The sequence below is a fragment of the Camelus dromedarius genome, chromosome 7 (genome assembly GCF_036321535.1).
Source record: "Camelus dromedarius isolate mCamDro1 chromosome 7, mCamDro1.pat, whole genome shotgun sequence".
Taxonomy (NCBI): domain Eukaryota; kingdom Metazoa; phylum Chordata; class Mammalia; order Artiodactyla; family Camelidae; genus Camelus; species Camelus dromedarius.
Genome location: NC_087442.1, coordinates 64,795,398 through 64,812,966, shown reverse-complemented (window position 1 = coordinate 64,812,966; position 17,569 = coordinate 64,795,398). Strand labels below are relative to the sequence as shown.

Genomic DNA, 17,569 nt, shown 5'->3' with positions numbered 1-17,569 from the left:
CTTCTCTGAGTGCTGTAAGGAGAGCCTTTCAGGTGTATAGTTAAAGCTGCAAACTTAAACTAGAATTTTTTTTTTTAAATCTCAGAAGAGCTCCGACATTGATGATGGTATGTGGCAAGCTTTTTTACTTTAAAATTTTTTTGTTATGAAAGAAAACATTTGTTAATAACAATTTTTTCATAGGATGCTCAAGTTATCAGCAATGCTAAGTTTCATTACTAAAACTGTCTGTGTCGAACAATCTGAGACTGGTTTTGAAAATCAGTTTTTGAGACACTGTATACTAAAACTTCCAAACTGAGTACCTTGTTTTAAAATCCATTTAATACACTTTCTATTTCAGGAATTTCCGTTGTCCAGCACTAGATACAGACCAAAGTATACAACTCGTGAGGTATCGTAGTATTTGATGTGTTTTCTGGAACTTTTACTCGGGTGGAAAAACAGATCTAACGGTGTTTGATGTTTACCTTTTGCTCCTAAGAAGAAACTTCAAGATCATATCTCAACATTTATCACTATTTATCCTTATAAAGAACACAGTTTGTGTGGATTAAATTTCACATGTCTCAACTGAAATAGACAGTAAAGTTCCTATTTATATTCCTGATGCTTAGCCTTTGGAGATTTGTGATGCGAGGTTGAATTTAGTCCTTACTGTAAGCCGTAAGTTCGTGTAACTGGACAACAAACAGCACTGCTTTGCAGGTAAAGCTGCCCTTCTGTATAATGAGAGACCCGGTCTTTCCTTACAGCAGTTCAGGAGCTATAGATTAGGCATAGGATTTTCTGATCTGTGGATTAAGAAATGACACCATTGTTGATCTATATATTAAATAGAAAATATTTTAACATTTTAAATTTTACTTTTAAAATAAAATGTGCCTACCTCTCTAGTTCCGCCAGTCCATGCACCCCAGTATTGGACAGCATGGTTCCAATATCAGGTCTATGCACAGGATTAGGGAATTGATTATACTAGAAAGTCAGTTACATCTTGTAAGAAACTGAATTTACTGCAGCTTAAGTAATTGTTAAAAGCATCTGCACCTGCTCCTCCTCTATGAATCTGTCCAATACACTCAAACTCCTTTCATTTATAAATGTATTAGCCATATGTTTCTTGAACATATAATAGCCAATATTTCATTATCAACTAATAATAGAACAAAGTAACTTTCATTACTTAATACTGGAAACACTGGTGGGTACTGTCAGAATCATGTGTTGAAAAAGTGAATTTTCCAAAATACATAAATAGATTAACCTTTTTAAAGAAAAAGTTTTTACTATTATGCACTTGCCTCTTACTGTGACACAGTTCAGTGATGCTCTTAGTGATGCCTGGGACTAATTTGGTTGCTTTCCCGGGACTCCATGCTCTCAGGTTATTGATAGGGTGTCTCCCTCTCCTTGTATTATTACACTTGCCTCGAGAGGTGCCAGCGTCGTCTTGATGGTGGTGGTTCCCAATTGGCAGTGATCTGGGGAACAGAAACCAGTCTGTTTAGTTTAAAATACTGATGTGTGAATGTAGCTATTTGGCCTCCTGCAGTAAAGTTTCTGGCTTTTGTTCATTGATGTGAACCAGTTATCTTATACTGGTTTTATTAAACAAGCTTTCTGATGACCACTTTAGTTTCCTGGACATATAATTCTCATCTTGTTTCAAAACTTAAACTATTTCCTAGAGATTTGAAATTGTTAGTGACTTAACTCTAGGTAAATGCTTAGCATTTTAAAATATTTTTCATGTCTGATAGAAAAATACTATATTTATAATTGTGTTTTTAATTTTCCTTTTCCTTCAAAAAACCAAAAACTTTATTTACTTCAGCAAAAATGTGAAAGTATCTATGGTTTTTCTTTTTACATTTGTAATACACTTGTTTTCATTTTTCTGAAAAGTAAAGGCATAAACTTAATCAGGAAATAATTCTATTTCATCTATCCTGAACATGAAAGACATATTGTTTGAGAGTTATTCCTCTACTCCCTCCAGGGGAGTTCGAGATTTGCAGATACTAATTATGATATATAAAATAGATCAGCAGTAAGGTCCTACTGTACAGAACAGGGAACTATATTCATTATCTTGTAATAGCCTCTAATGAAAAAGAATATGAAAAGGAATGTATATATGCATGCATAACTGAATCACTATGCGGTGCACCAGAAACTAACACAACATTGTACTTCACTTTAAAAATATATATGTGAAAAAATGTTTTTAAATGAGTTATTGAGGTCTTAGCAGTAATTACAGACAATTGGCCAGGACTCTGGAGACTCGAATCCTCATGCCAGTCTTACAACCCTGGCAAGTACTACACACTGTACCAACAAATGACCATCTACTTAGCAACTGCTCTCATAGCTGGACATGTTGGTACCTGATTTCCCCTTGCCTAAATTCATCCTTAAATGTGCATACATAAACATTTTTCAGAATCCTCAAAGAAATTCTGCTCAGAGAACAGATTATGCATAAAATCAGTTAATTTATTTACCTTTGGATATTTAGAAATTGATGCATTGGTTATTATCTACCATGATGTCTATTTCATTCATGAATTTTCTGTAACAATTTTTGAGTTCTACAAAGATTTATCCAACTTTAAATTCCAGGCCCACCTCTCATGGTAAATATTAGAAGTAACCAATTTTAATTTCACAGTAAGAAACACATAACTAAAACTAAGTTATGCTGTGTAAAACAGAATGCTGCATCACATCCTCATATGGATTACAATAATCCTCAATCATGTCAATCCGGATGCTTCAATTTCTCCCCCAAGAATGTGAGTGAAAATGTCGAGGATTATGAAACATGGAAACTAAATAAAGCTTTCCCTTAAGCATGATGAGTACTTAAAATGAGTTGTACTGCATTTGAAAATAAATAAATCTAAATGCATATCAGTGCAATAACACTATCTTTTAAAAAGTGGGGGAAATAACTTCATCATCTACTTACACAGGTGGTGAATTGTGAGAGGATTTGCACTCTGGATGCGACTAATGTTTCTAGAAAAGAGTTGCTTTAGTTGCTTTAGACAAGCATTTCTTTCTCTGCTTCCACAAGAATGTATTTCTTGACGAATGGAATTTCAAATTGAAAAATAAACGCTTATAAGCCAAGCAATTCCTTTACTTGAATTTGGGATTTAAAAGGTAAAAGCTGTTTTAACCTCCAAAGATTGTCTTTCCTCATATGCCTCTTGGGCATATGATGGTAATTTGAAAAGAGATTCTGAAAATAGAGGCCATAAAACTGTTTCTGCTTGCGTGGTGTGAAATTCTCCCTACAAGGTTTTAAATTGAACTCAGTCAACAGGCAGAGAGAACCGCCTTCTTTCTTCAAAGACATAAGAGGATTTGTTCAGTACAAGGAAAAGGTCTAGTGGCATCCTATGAAAGGGACAGCTGAGCACGCCTATGATGGCTGTGCCTCCCAACTCCTCTCCTGTCATCATAACACACCAAAGCAGCAAAACGTGTGTGTGTGACGAGCGAGCCAAAGTTAAAGCACAAGCTAACCAACGGCCTAGAATAAAGATCATTTGATTTGTACATTTTATGGTCTGAACTTCCAAAAGAACCAGTGCTTAGCATATCAATAGATTCCTATCTGCTACAGGTAAAACTGGAAATAAATGCCATTCTCCATGAAACAAGGCTTAAGACTTGCTTAAAGGGAGTGGAAACATAGAAAATAGAAAATAGAAGAATAATGGAATATTTCCCTATTATTCCAGTTTTCTATAATAATAATGCATTCCTTATAGTCAGTTCTTCAATAAAGGCAAAAGTGATTACAATTTTCAAATGTGTATTTCTAGTTAATCAGACTTGCAAATCATAAGTACTTATATATTTAAGCACTCTAGAAAAATATAGTTAAGTACTGTTTCAATTTTTAGATGTTCAGATACAGGGGTAACTGAAAGGAAAAGATCAGTTACCTCAAACTGAGTATCTCCTTGTTATGGATTTAATGTGTCTCCCTAAATTCATATGGTGAAATCCAACTCCTAATGTGATAGTTTTTCTAGATGACCTTCTAAGTGGCCAGAGAGCTCATTAGATCCCTTCTGCCACATGGGAACACGAGGAGGCATCAACAGTCTGGAACGATGAAGAGGGGCCTCATCAGAACCCAACCATGCTGACAGTATGGTCTGAATTCCATCCTCCAGAACTTTAAGAAGTAATTTCTGTTCATAAGAACCCCAAGCCTATGGTGTTCTGTGATAGCGGCCAACACTGACTAAGACACTGTTTGATCCTATCTAGGAACTCCTTGCTTGGATGCTGCAATGTGAAAAGGTAGTTGTGAATATATGGGGGAAGAAAGGTACACTGAAAAATCCAGATAAATAAATAAAATGATTAGACAAGACAATCTGAATGTGAGGGGTCCCTAGAAAGGGGTGAGAAGTAGCTTCACGATGGGATGCTTTGAACTATTCCAGAATATAAAACTAACCTTCAGGAGAGTTTTTTTTTAGTGGATGAAAACCATAATAAAAATGGAAGACATGCCTCTCTGCTAAGATTGTGCACTGCTAGCTTCCCACATGGAAGCTTTCCTCCTGCCTCTGATGATGAGCCTTGCAGAACCCGCTTCATACCCAAGCTACAGACAGACAGACAGAAAGCTGCAAGCTCTTACTTGGTTGCTAGCAGCAGGTTTGCTGGGTGTTGAATCTGGCTTCCCCAATAGCTGCTTGGAAGGACCAGATTACATGAAAATGTTACCACCCTTTCAAATTAATTGTCACCAGTAATGGATAGGAAACAAGAAGAAATCAGACGAACTCATTCCTCTTCTTCTCCCTGAGCAGACACAGCACCCTGTAACCAGCTGTATTTTCCAGGAAACCTGTCAGCTCTGCAGAGCACCGTGCTCCCCTTTTATCCTCACTTTTGTTGCTGCACTGCTGCATCCACCTCATTCAGTAAAACTAGTATGTGTGTCTTACGTCATGTTCTCCTTCTAGGAAATCTGAATAATTGAAAAGGGGACTGTTTGTTAGGAAAAAAATAGAAAATACCCCCTTTTGCAGCAATTACTCTCAACTGTGTATGGATGAAAGAAAAGAAATTGCAAAATAGAACAAGTAGCAATTATGGAAACAGGAAAAGAACAAAAATGAAAAATAAAAACACTCTACTCAGTCATAAAACTCAACCATTGAGGCAAGAATAAAAATATTAGCTAAGTTGCTTTAGTTTGGACTAGAACTTGGTAGCATAAGTTGGCAAATGTAATTTAAATTTACTAAGATTTTGTATAAAGGTGGTCCAGGGTTCTAGGATTTTTTTGTGTATTATGTATGTCTTGAAGGTAACTGTCCAGTAAATAAGATCTAGTGATGACTTTCAGTTATATTTCATGAACTTGAAAAAATTAATGAGAAAAGATATAAACTTTGAAAAAAATCACTGAAAGAATTATATGAATTGTTTATGATAACAATGCATAATGATTTAGCAATATCAGTGGGGATTATATACCCACGATATGCTTACAAGTAAACCAGGATGCCTGGCTGCTTATTATCGACACCCAAGTAGCCCTGTATAAGAATTTCAGCTTCATTTTCTCTCCTTACCACTTATGAAACAAAGTCCCTGCTAGGAGGCTTGGAAGCAGGCTCATATATTCTCTATGCAAAAACATATGATAAATTTTGCCTGGAAATGCCAAATTGAATATATTGAGAAGTACTTTCTTAAAAGGTTGGGTGAAGTCACACACAAAGAATCAGCAGATTCCCATCAGGCAAGTAAAGCCACCGAGGCAGAGGATGAGAAGATAGAACTCTTTAGGAAAACAAAAACCACAAACCACCTCATTGTAAATGCAAGGCCAACCTTCACACCTCTGATACTTCATTCCAGCTTTGTTGCAGGCCAGTGACTAAGATATCCACAGAGTAGAAGAAAAAAGCAACATAACTGAAACAGAGCTGTGACTGAGCACACCCAGATAGTCCAGGAGAAATAACCACACTATAGCTAGAAATCATCTGTTCCTCTCACTATGGAGATATGGCAGAAATGCAAAACAAAAAGTGAAAAATATAAAAAGTTCAGCATGGAAATCACTAATATCATCAGAAGTTGTGGGTGATGGCAAACCTCATTCACATCCCCAAAATAGATTCTGGAGGAGACTTGGAATGAAATGTAACCATATAGAAATTTTTCAAAAAGAAATTGCCATAGCTTGCTTTTAAAACCTAGATTTAGTTGAATCTAAAGATAATATGTGTTCAGAATGAGAGTCAACAAAATCTGAACTACTTTGGTACTACTGTTAAAGAAAAGTAACAGGAATGATTTTTTAAATTCTTTGAGAAGAACACCAGGGGCATAAGTGTTACCTCTCTCATTCCTAGAATAATAGTGGTCCATGAAATTATGAGGATCAGGAAACTTAGCCTCACCCAAATATGATCTCTATTTAAGATTTATTCCCCTTGAACAAGCAATCCTTTCTCTGAAATCCAAATACACCAAGAGGATTAAATGCATGATAGTTATTAAAAACTCATACAGCAGGAATGTTGTGCCATCTAAGAACTAACCGAAATAGAGCAGAATGGGTATAGAGCAAGGACCTGAAATGAACTGTGTTTTCTTCTTTGCTTCACCCGACCATTCTGGTTTCTATTTCTATCTCATCTATACCCTCGGCACTTGAAGTTTGGTCCAAAAACCAGCAGCACTGACATTACCAGGGAACTTGTTAGAAATTCAAAATGTTGGGTCCCTTCTCAGAAATTATATTCTACATTTTAACAAAATTTCCTGAGTGATTCATATCCAGCTGATTTTTAAAGTTGCTGCTCAAATTTTATTTATTTAGAAATGTAAACCTTTTTACCATTCTTATTAGATTTTACCCCCTTCTGTCTTGTATGTTCTTGGGTTTCTTCTTCACTCTCTTTACGGAATTTTTTTTCCTCCTTTTTCACTACATCTTGAGATGGCATTTCCTCAGTAAATCTCTAGTACTGCTTTCCCAACTCTTCTCAAGCCTTTCTATCAAGAATAGTCTCCCTCTTAATGTGTTGGTTTCAGAGCTGGATATAATAAGATTATCATCTCAGTGAACCCTTCCCAATGAAGTTGGTGATAAATCTCTTATCCCAGTCTCCACATATATTTTACTAGCATGCAGAAGGAAAGAGAGAAATTTAGGAGGAAATTGTTAAACATAAAGGAAGCAGGGCATGATGACTTTAAAAATCCTCACCTTACACCCATGGCAAAAGATACTAAAATTAAGACATTTACTGCCGCAGTCTCCTATAGAGAAAAAGCTGAGGTTGTGGCTTTATAACCTTTTGCTAATACCTCCAAAAGATCAAACATTCACACTACTCACTGCACAAGTCTCTTTAAAGAAGTTAGAGGTTGACTCATTCATTTCCTCTGCTATGTCAGCAAAAAACAAAAATAGAGAAAATTATTCCAAGAAGGATCTTTGCACACATCTCTCAAGATTAATGCAATAAATCACTTTGCGATACATGAGAGATCTACAAGGTGCTTCAAAAATGTTTTAAGAGTAGAAACTATCTGTTTCGCTTGAAAGAGACAGAGGGAGAAACAAAAGATGGTTGTTGAACCTTCAGCATTCCACAAGCAGGAGAATAGGCTGGTAACACTATTCAACTGCAGACACGATCTATGTTTCATTAAAAAGAATGAATGACTCAGAAGGTGGAGTCAAGAGCCCATGGGCAGAGTTATGCTTCCCAAGGAGTGAATCTGTGAGCTTCATAAGATAGATTATCCCGGGCCCTGAAAGTACAAGGAGTTTGGCCATCCACATGTAAAAATTGCTTGGGGCCAGTGACTTTGTTTTGCCTTCACTTTTTCGGTTTTTGAATGGGAATATCTATACCTACTATCTTATGCCTCATTATATTTTTGAACAGATAACTTGAGTCTTGAGTTTCAAAGTTTCACAAGTGGAAAGAAATTGTGCTTTGGGGTGAATTCTACCTAAAGCCTCACCCCTACCTGATTTATATTACTTGGATAATGAGATTTGGGATTTTTGAGGTTCTACAATTTAGATGAGATTTCAGATTAGAGTTGATGCTTCAATGAGTTGAGATTTGGGGGAATATTTGGGTGGGGTGAATGCATTTTGTATGGGGTAGGGTCATTAATCTTTGGGGTCTATCATGTGGTAACAGAATAACGCCCCCTGCCAAAGATCCACATCCAGGACCTGTGACTGTGTTGTTAAATGGGAAAAATGAATTAAGATTGCAGATAGAATTAACATTGCTAACCCACCTGACTTTGTGATAAGGAAGTGAGCCTCGTTTATCCATGTGCACCCAACGTAATCACAAGGTTCTTTAAATGTGTAAGAGAGAGACAGAAGCCTTAATGTCAGAGTGACACATGTAAGAAAGATCTAAGCAGCCATTACTGGCTTTGAAAATGAAAGGAACCTATAACTCAAGGCATGCAGGCAGCTGCTAAAAGCTTGAAAATATAAGAAAACAAAGTTTAGCCTAAAGCATCTGGAAAGGAATGAGCCCTCCCAATACCAAGACTGGCAACCAGAGAGACCATCTCTGGATTTCTGACCATTACAACTGTAAGATAACAAGTTTATATTGTTTTAGGCCTCTAAATTATATGACATTCCCTGAAAGACAAATTACCTAAATTCACCCACAGGAAGTAAACTGAATAGCCCTGTATATAAGAGAAATTAAATCAATTAATAAACTTCCAAAAAAACAAAGCACCAGTCCTAGATAAGTCCATTGATGGATTCTACCAAGCTCCTAAAAAATACATAATGCTAATTTTCCACAATCTGTTTCAGAACTTAGAAGCAGAAAGAACACTTCAAAACTTATTTAACACATAAAAACAAACAAAACTTATTTAACATGTCCAAAGTTACTCTACTAGCAAAACAAGATAAAGACATTCTGAGAAAGGAAAATTACAAACTAGTAACTTCCATGAACATGGTTGTGAAAATTTTCAACAAAGTATTATCAAATCCAACAATGTCTAAAAATTATACACCACGATCAAATGGGATTTATTTCAAGAGTGCAAGTGTGATTGAATATTTGAAAATCAATGTAACTCTCCACATCAATAGACTAAAGAAGAAACAATCACATAATTATATCAGTAAATGCAGTAAAAGCATCTATTTGACAAACTCTAATATCCATTCATCCATTTAAAAAAAAATCACAAAATGTGGAATTGAGGGCAACTACTTCAACTTGATAAAAAACATTACAAAATACGTACAGATAACATGATATGTAATGGTGAGAAATTTGATGCTTTTCCTCTAAGACTGGGAACAAGGCAAGGATAGCCTCTTTCATTAATCATATTCAACACGGTACTAGAAGTCTGGGCTAGTGCATTAAGATAAGGAAAAGAAAATTATACAGATTGGAAATAAAGAAAGAACACTATCTTTATTTGTAGATAACATAATTGTCTAGGTAGAAAACCCCAGAGATCTGACAAAAGTATTGATGGAACTAATATTAGAGTATAGCAAGATCATAAAATAGAAGATGAATATGCAAAAATCAATTGGTTTCCTACATACCAGCAATGAACAATTGGAATTTGACATTTAAAAACCAACACTGTCTGCAATAGCACCAACAAAATAAAGTGCTTATTTGTACATACTTTGTTAGATGTATATATACTATCTATTTGTGGAAGATGCGAAACACTGATAACAAAGATTATACATCTAAATAAGAGATACTGGGACTCTCAATGTCAGTTTTTCTTAAGTTGATCTATAGATTTTTCAGTTCAATGCCAATCAAAATTCCAGCAAGCTATTTTATCACTGTCAACAAACTATCAAAGTTTATGTGGGTTCCCGTTTAAGATGGCAACGTAAGAATATTCTCAACTCACTTTCGCCCATGGACACGCTGTGTCTACAGCTACATATGGAACAGTTTCCTCTTAAAGAAACCTCAAGAATGGCTGAGTGACATTACCCATTGGGCAAACAAGAAGAAAACCACATTGAAGCAGGCTACAGAGGCTGGGACATAAGCTTGCAATAAACCCCACCAGCTAAGCGCAGCAACCCCCAACTGGGAGTGAACTCAAAATTTTGGAACTTTTCTCTGAGGAGTGGAAAATTTGAATCCCATATTAGGCATCACAGCTTTTAAGACCTACAGCTGACATACGAGGTCTCAAAAATTAAAAGTTTGAAAACCAACAGAGCTCATGTTCTGAGACCCACAATACTGAAACACTCTGAGAAATTGCTGTTAAAGGGCTTGCATGCGCATCCTCCCCTGCCCAGGCCCCGGTGCACAGGCAGCCCGGTGTGCCCATACGTAAAGTGGACCTGCTTGTATTAAATCATCAGCCTTAGGGGCAGGTATTTAATTTAATAGACACATCTAGGAACCTCCTGGAATACTTTGGGGACAGAAACCATCTTTGTGCTCTCCCTTTGCTGTGCTCCAGAGCACCAGTATCTCCTGAAAGGGAGCTTTTATATGTGTCTCATGCCCCAATTTAAACAGTTGCAACCAGGGGACACCTGTACATTTTCTGGCTTTGGTGGCCAGTGGGGCTTATGCTCATAGGTCCTACAGGACTGTAACCAATGAAGAAAAGGTTCTTAAGCAATTACCACCCCCAGAGTATAGCAAGAGACAACAGACCCAGGAGCTTGGTCCATTTGTGACGGAGGCCTGCCAGCTAATTGTTACGACCAAGGCCTGGTGCTCACGCTCTGCCAAGTCCCAGAGTGCCTGTGTTTCTTGGAGGGATGATTTGTATGCGTCTTGTGCCCTGGTTTTTATGTCTGTTTCCCAGTTTCTCTGGCTGCTGTCCAGGAGACACCCCTTGATCACCTGCCTCTGGGGGCCAGGAGGGCTCACACCCCTGGATCCCATGGGGCTGTCACAGTGTAGGAGATGTTTCTTGGCAGGCTGCCACACACAGGGCACAGCACCAGCAGTGGACTGTGGTGTACCCTAGGCTTTCTGTGAAGGAGTGACTACAAAAAGCAATAGGAGGAGAACAGTTTGTTACATGCAAGGGAAGGCCATAAGACAATTAACAAATTTTTCAGCACAAATTTTGCAGGTCAGAAGAAAGTGGCATTATATATTCAAAATGCTGAAAGAAAGAAAACCTTCCAACCGAGAATATCTTACACAGCAAAACTATCATTCAAAGTGAAGAAAAGATAAAGAATGTTCCAGACAAGCAGAAGCTAAATAAATTCATCACCACTAAACTGACTTACAAGAAATATTAAGGCTACTTCTTTAAGCTGAAAAGAAAGGTGCTAATTAGTAACAAAAACACATTTGAAAGAATAAATCCCACTGGCAATAAGATAAATAAATAAGGTAAAGATAGTGGATTAATTACTTATAAAGCTAGTATAAAGGGTAAAAGATAAAAGTGGTAAAATTAACAATTATATAATAATTAGCTAAGGAATATGCAACATAAAAAGATGCAAAATATGATATCACAGATATAAAATAGAGAGGAGAGCAGTATGTTGATTTTTACAGTGGAACCAACCTTAAGTTGTTATTAACTTAAAACAGACTGTTATAGATAAAAGTTGTTATATGTAAGATTTATGGTAACCACAAAACAAAAACTTTATATTTAAATACACAACAGGTAAAGAGAAAGGAATCTAAGCATGCCACTAAGAAGAGACATCAAATCACAAAGGAAGAGAACAAGACAGGAAGTACACACACAGGCAGAAAACAATACACAAAATGGTAACAGGCACATACCTATCAATAATTACTTCAAATAAAAATGGACTAAATTCTCTAATCAAATGACAGAGTAACTGAATGGATAAAACAGAAAAAGGAACAAAAACAAAACAAAAATGACTTATCTATATGCTGCATACAATAGATTAGATGTGGAGACACAGTGAAAGAAAAAGGATAGAAAAAGATATTCCATGCAAATGGAAACCCAAAGAAAGCTAGAATAGCTAAAGTTATATTAGATAAAAGACTTTAAAACAAAAACTGTAATGAGACAAAGAAGGACATTACACAATAATACAGGGGTCAATCCAACAAAATACAATATTTGTAAATATTAATGCACCCAACATAGGAACACCTAAATACAGAAAGCAAATATTAACAGACCTAAAGAGAGAAATAAATAGCAATACAATAATAGTAGAGGACATTAATACCCCACTACATCAGTCCCCTACTATTAGTGAATAGATCATCCAGACAGGAAATCAATAAGGAAACACTGGCCTTAAATGACACCTTATACCAGATAGATTTACCAGATATTCACAGAACATTCCATCCAAAAGCAATAAAATACAAATTCTCAATTGCATATGAACATCTTCCAAGACAGATGATCTGTTAGGCCACAAAACAAGTAAAAAATCCAATTACATAAAGAAAACAGGAAAATTCACCATTATGTGGAAATTAAACAACACGCTACTGAACAATGGATCAAAGATTAAATCAAAAGAAAAATCAAAAATAAGACTCTATACGCTTGAAATTAATATAATATTCTAAGCCAACTATATAGTTATACTTCAATAAAAAATACGTTGCGGCAAATGGAAACATAGCATACCAATATTCATGGGATGTGGTAAAAGCAGGGAAGAAAAACTGCTTCCCTCTAAAGAAGGAAGTTCATAGCAATAAATACCTACATCAGGACACACAAAAAATCTTCAATAAGCAACCTAACTGCAGCTCAAGGAACTGCAGAAAGAACAAATGAAGCTCAAAGTTAGTAGAAGGAAGGAATTAAGAATTGCCGTGGAAACAAATGAAATAGAGACTAAAAAGGCAATAGAAAAGATCAAAGGAAAGTAACAGCTGGTTCTTTGAAAAAGCAAGCAGTCTCAAACCTTCAGTTAGACTCACCAAGAAAAAAAAACAGGACTCAAATAATCAGAAATGAAAAAGATGTTACAACTAATGCCATAGAATGCAAAGGATCATAAAAGACTACCATGAACCATTATATGCCAACAAATTGAGCAGCCTAGAAGAAATGGATAAATTCTTAGAAAAAAGACAACCTACTAAGCCTGAATCAGGAAGAAATAGAAAATCTGAACACAGTGATTACCAGCAAGGAATTAAATCAGTAATAAAAACGCTCTGAACAAAATTCCAGGACCAGATGGCTTTACTAAAGCTAAATTCAACCAAACATGTGAAGAATTAATACCAACCCTTCTCAAACTCTTCCAAAATATAGAAGAGGAAGGAATGTTTCCAAACTCATTTTATGAAGCCAGAATTACTCTGATATCAAAATCAGACAAGGATGCCACAGGAGAAGAAAAACAGGCCAATATCCCTGATGAACATAGAAGCAAAACTCTTCAATAAATATTAGCAAGCTGAATCCAACAATACATTAAAAGGATCATACACAATTGATCAAGTTTATGACCTTGTAACCCTTATTCAAGGGATACAAGGATGGTATTTACCCAAATAAGGACAAGAGTTATATCCACACAAAGACCTGCATGTGAATGCTTACAGTAGCTTTATTCTCAATAACCCAAACCAGGAAACAACTAAGAGGTAAAGGGATAAATGAAGTGCAGTATATTTACAAAGTGTAATACTATTCACCAGAGGAAGGCATGAGCTATCAAGCCATATAAAGACATAAATGAATCTTAATTACTTACTGAATAGTAAAATAAGTAAGGTTATATACTGTGTGATTCCATTTATATAGCATTTCTAATTAGTAAAATTATAGAGACAGTAAACAGATCAGTGGTTGCCAAAGGTTAAGGGTTAGGAGAGGTCTGGAGGGTTAATCAGACAAGGCACAGGGAATTTTTTAGGGTGGTTAATTTATTTTATGTGATACTTCAATGGTGGATACATATAGTATGTTTTTGTCAAAACTATTAAAGCTTTACAGCACAAAGAATAAGCCTTAAATATGAAAATATTTAGGAACCTGAGTACCCCAGCTTGGAATGCAGGCTGTAATACAAAACTCTTAACTATTGAACAGATATGTGAAACAATATACAGAAGGCTGGGAGGAAAAGGTGCTAACCTAAATAACTTTGGGAACGTGTGGATTCTGTAAGACTTAAGGCAAGAGGGAAAATACATAAGCATTGTACTCTAGTTGATACAAGTAGAGAATTCTGAAATCACTAAACATTTATACTGGAATTAAATAATTAAGCAAACAAATGATTCATGGTGGAGCTGAGTTTCACACTGTTGACATTCAAGGTTATAGCAAAGCAAGGGAAGAAGACTAAAATGATCCAGGTAGGAATGGAAACACCAGCATGGAATCATGTTTCAATTAATATAGATACAGATAACAAATATTTATAGACATCTCTCTATATATATATATACCAGTTAAGATATGCAAACATATTTCTTTGGTCCTGTTAGGTTAGAGGGCCTAGAAACAATAGCACCCCAGGAGCAGCAAGCATACCCAGCAGCCACATCTTTGTTTCTGATACCATTCTCGGAAGGCAGCTATGCTCACCACTGTACCACCAATGCACCCTGATACCATTGTCGAATAAAAGGAACTAAAGGTCCTTGAAAAAATGGCCGACTCTTGGGCTGGGCCAGGAAACGTACAAGATACGCATGACACATCTTGTAATGCCAGCAACTAAAGCAGTACTCTGGAAAAAACCCACAATGATGGGTGTGTGACAAGGGACACAGTAGCCAATTTAAAGAGCTTACAGATGCCAAAGCTGGAACAATTTGATAAAGAAAAAGTGACATTAGATTATAAATCAAAGTATAAAATAAATGTATCTGAGCCTATACTGACATAGATCAGTGATTAAATACATAAATAGAGAATAGACAAATCTCCTTGCAGAAGAATTTTACATAATTTATGCAGATAATCCACTTTCAAGGAGGTGGAGCACAAGTCTCTAGTACTTAACTTTGTGTTTCATAATAGTGAATTCCTTCCAAAGGGCACAAGGGGTAAAAAGAGGAACTTTACAGTAGAGAAACCTGACAAACACTACTTCAGCCTTGGTGATAGAGGTCAGCATCCACTGTCATAAATCATGTTGATCGTATATATCCGTGATGTGATGAGAATGGATATTTAACCTCTGTGGTCTTACTCCCCAAAACCCACAAACCCATCAGACAAACCCCAACTGGAAGACATTCTACAGAATATCTGACTGTACTCATCAAAACTGTAAGGGCATCAGAAACAAGCAAAGTCCGGGAAACTGTCAAAGCCACGAAGAGCCTAAGAAGATACAACTAAGTGTAATGGAATTTCCTGGATGTAATCATATGGGAGCGTAAGCAGGTAAAAACTAAGCAAATCTGAGTAAGATCTGACTTACTGACTGACTTTAGTTTATAATAATTACAAATATTGTTTCCTTAACTGGGACAAATGTACCATAAGATGTTAATAACAGGGAAAACTGGCCATGGGTACATGACAACTCTATTTAATCTTCACAAATTTTCTATAAATCCAGAACTATTCTGAAATAAAAAGTTTATTTAAAAAATGTATGGATCTAACAGGCACATATTTCTCAAACTTTTTCCATGTCTCTTCATTTAACCAAAAATGTATACACTTACTTCCAGAGACAGACAGACAATCCAATTCACACCATAACTGCATCCCAGAATTCTGGAGTCTATTTCTTTGTGTGTGGCCAACTGTGGGTGTATCAGAGCTTCCCAACCTGGGTGATGACACAATGTGCAAAGTGGTTTAAAAACACAATTTCTGGAATCAAATCACCCGTTGTGGATACCAGACGTGACCACTTACTAATTCTTTGACTGGTGAGGGTTGAGGATGGAGGACGGGTTGGCGGGGATTGCTGCAGGGCATGAACGATCACAGCCGTCTTTTATATGCTAGTTTCTTATCAATACCACTCCCTTCAAAGTTTAGTAGAACTTGGGTCAGTTGGCATTTGATCCACCCCAGAGGCCTTATTGAATAGTGATTCCGACATCCACAGATTACTCTGGAGGCTGTTTTTGTTAGCAAGAGGCTTCGGTGTTCTTGCCAACGCACCAGCCTACCCAACTCCTCAGTCAAGAACTCAGCTTAATGTCTTCAGTCTTGGCTTCTAAGAAAGCACAAAGCAGAGTAGCCTAGGGAGGGTTAGGTACATTCTCTACCTTACCCCAAAGCTAGATGCCTTCAGATCACCCCTTCTAATCTCCACAGTTGTCAAGGCTACAACAGGGAATATGCCACAAAGGAAGACTGAGAGGGATATGGTAGGCAGAACAGTAAATAGATTGGTTACTTGTAAATTACTGAATCAATTACTGCATTCAAGAGGAAGGAAGAGTCTAAAGCACTGGGGCTACATCAAGGCATCATCTCCGAAAAGGGGGATACAGACAGCCACATCTGAAATACACTATACAAGAATGAAAAAAATGTGGATGCTCTTATTAGAAGAGGTTGGAGTTAATATTAGGCAGAAGAAAGCAGGAGATAACCCACTACCATTCCCTTGCCTTATTATCTAAAGTTCTATTCAGTAAAATATGAAATCCAAACCTTGCCTTCTTCATGGCTGCTCTTTTGGGAAGTAGGTACTGAGAGGCCACCTGCTTCTGTTTACTCTGCTCAAGTTTATATTACTACCATATACCTGAGAATAAGCATTTGTTCACACTATTCCACTGACTCCCAGGAACAATACAGAAACTCCTTAGGTTATAGCCGTGAATCGTACTGAGTATTTATGAGGGTGGTGTCATTTAAGTATAAATCACAGTGTTACTTTTATTGAATAATTTTTGGTGTGACCCATGTTCTGAAAATTTCCCCTTGTTCCTCTTTATAGTTGATGATAAAATGTCATTCAAGCAGCAATTGAAAAAAAAAAAAACAGCTTTAAAGCAGATGTTAAACTAAATAAACTCTAAGACTGATTTTTCTGAAGTGACTGATAGAAAAACAATGAAAATAATTCTAGTGTGGAGCAAAAAGCATTGATATAAATTTGTCAAAGAAATAATTTTTCAATAAAAATTGTAAAGTAGAAATATGTGTATTTTCATACATAGCTCAGAGATCACATAAATGCCAAAAGAAGTGACAGTCGCTGAAATAAATGTGTTTTTTATGAAAAGCAAAGTAGTAAAACAAGCAAAATAGATGCATAAAATGGGTAAATTTTCAGTGTATTAGTTATTGCTGCCTCAGGGAAGCTATAAATTACAAACTTGTTTTTAACTTTTTTTGGGGGTGGTATTCATGAGTATATTCTGGATCCGTTCTTCCTTCTACAGCCCTTGTGATTTGACCCTTTCTTGATTTATAATCTTTTTTAAAGTTTATAAATCAAAGGGTACCAGATATTTGGATTCATGTAAAAACTAAACTGTGGTAGGTAAGATATTAACTTTAGAAGTATCATTGTTAAAAAAGTAAGTTTTACAAGTCAAAACAAGTGCAACATTTCATTTCATCCCCCTTTATCCAAAAATGTTACTTT

General features: G+C 36.2%; 1 long non-coding RNA gene across 3 annotated transcripts in view; it reads right to left on the bottom strand.

Annotated features, from left to right (window-relative positions):
* Nucleotides 1-1,310: 1,310 nt before the first annotated feature.
* LOC116153975 (uncharacterized) overlaps nt 1,311-17,569 on the bottom strand; it is a 445,662-nt gene continuing 429,403 nt past the window's right edge. For all 3 annotated transcript variants that reach the window (XR_004137755.2, XR_010381710.1, XR_010381709.1), the window contains one exon: nt 1,311-1,484. This is a non-coding gene — a long non-coding RNA (uncharacterized LOC116153975). The remainder of the gene's footprint in view (nt 1,485-17,569) is intronic.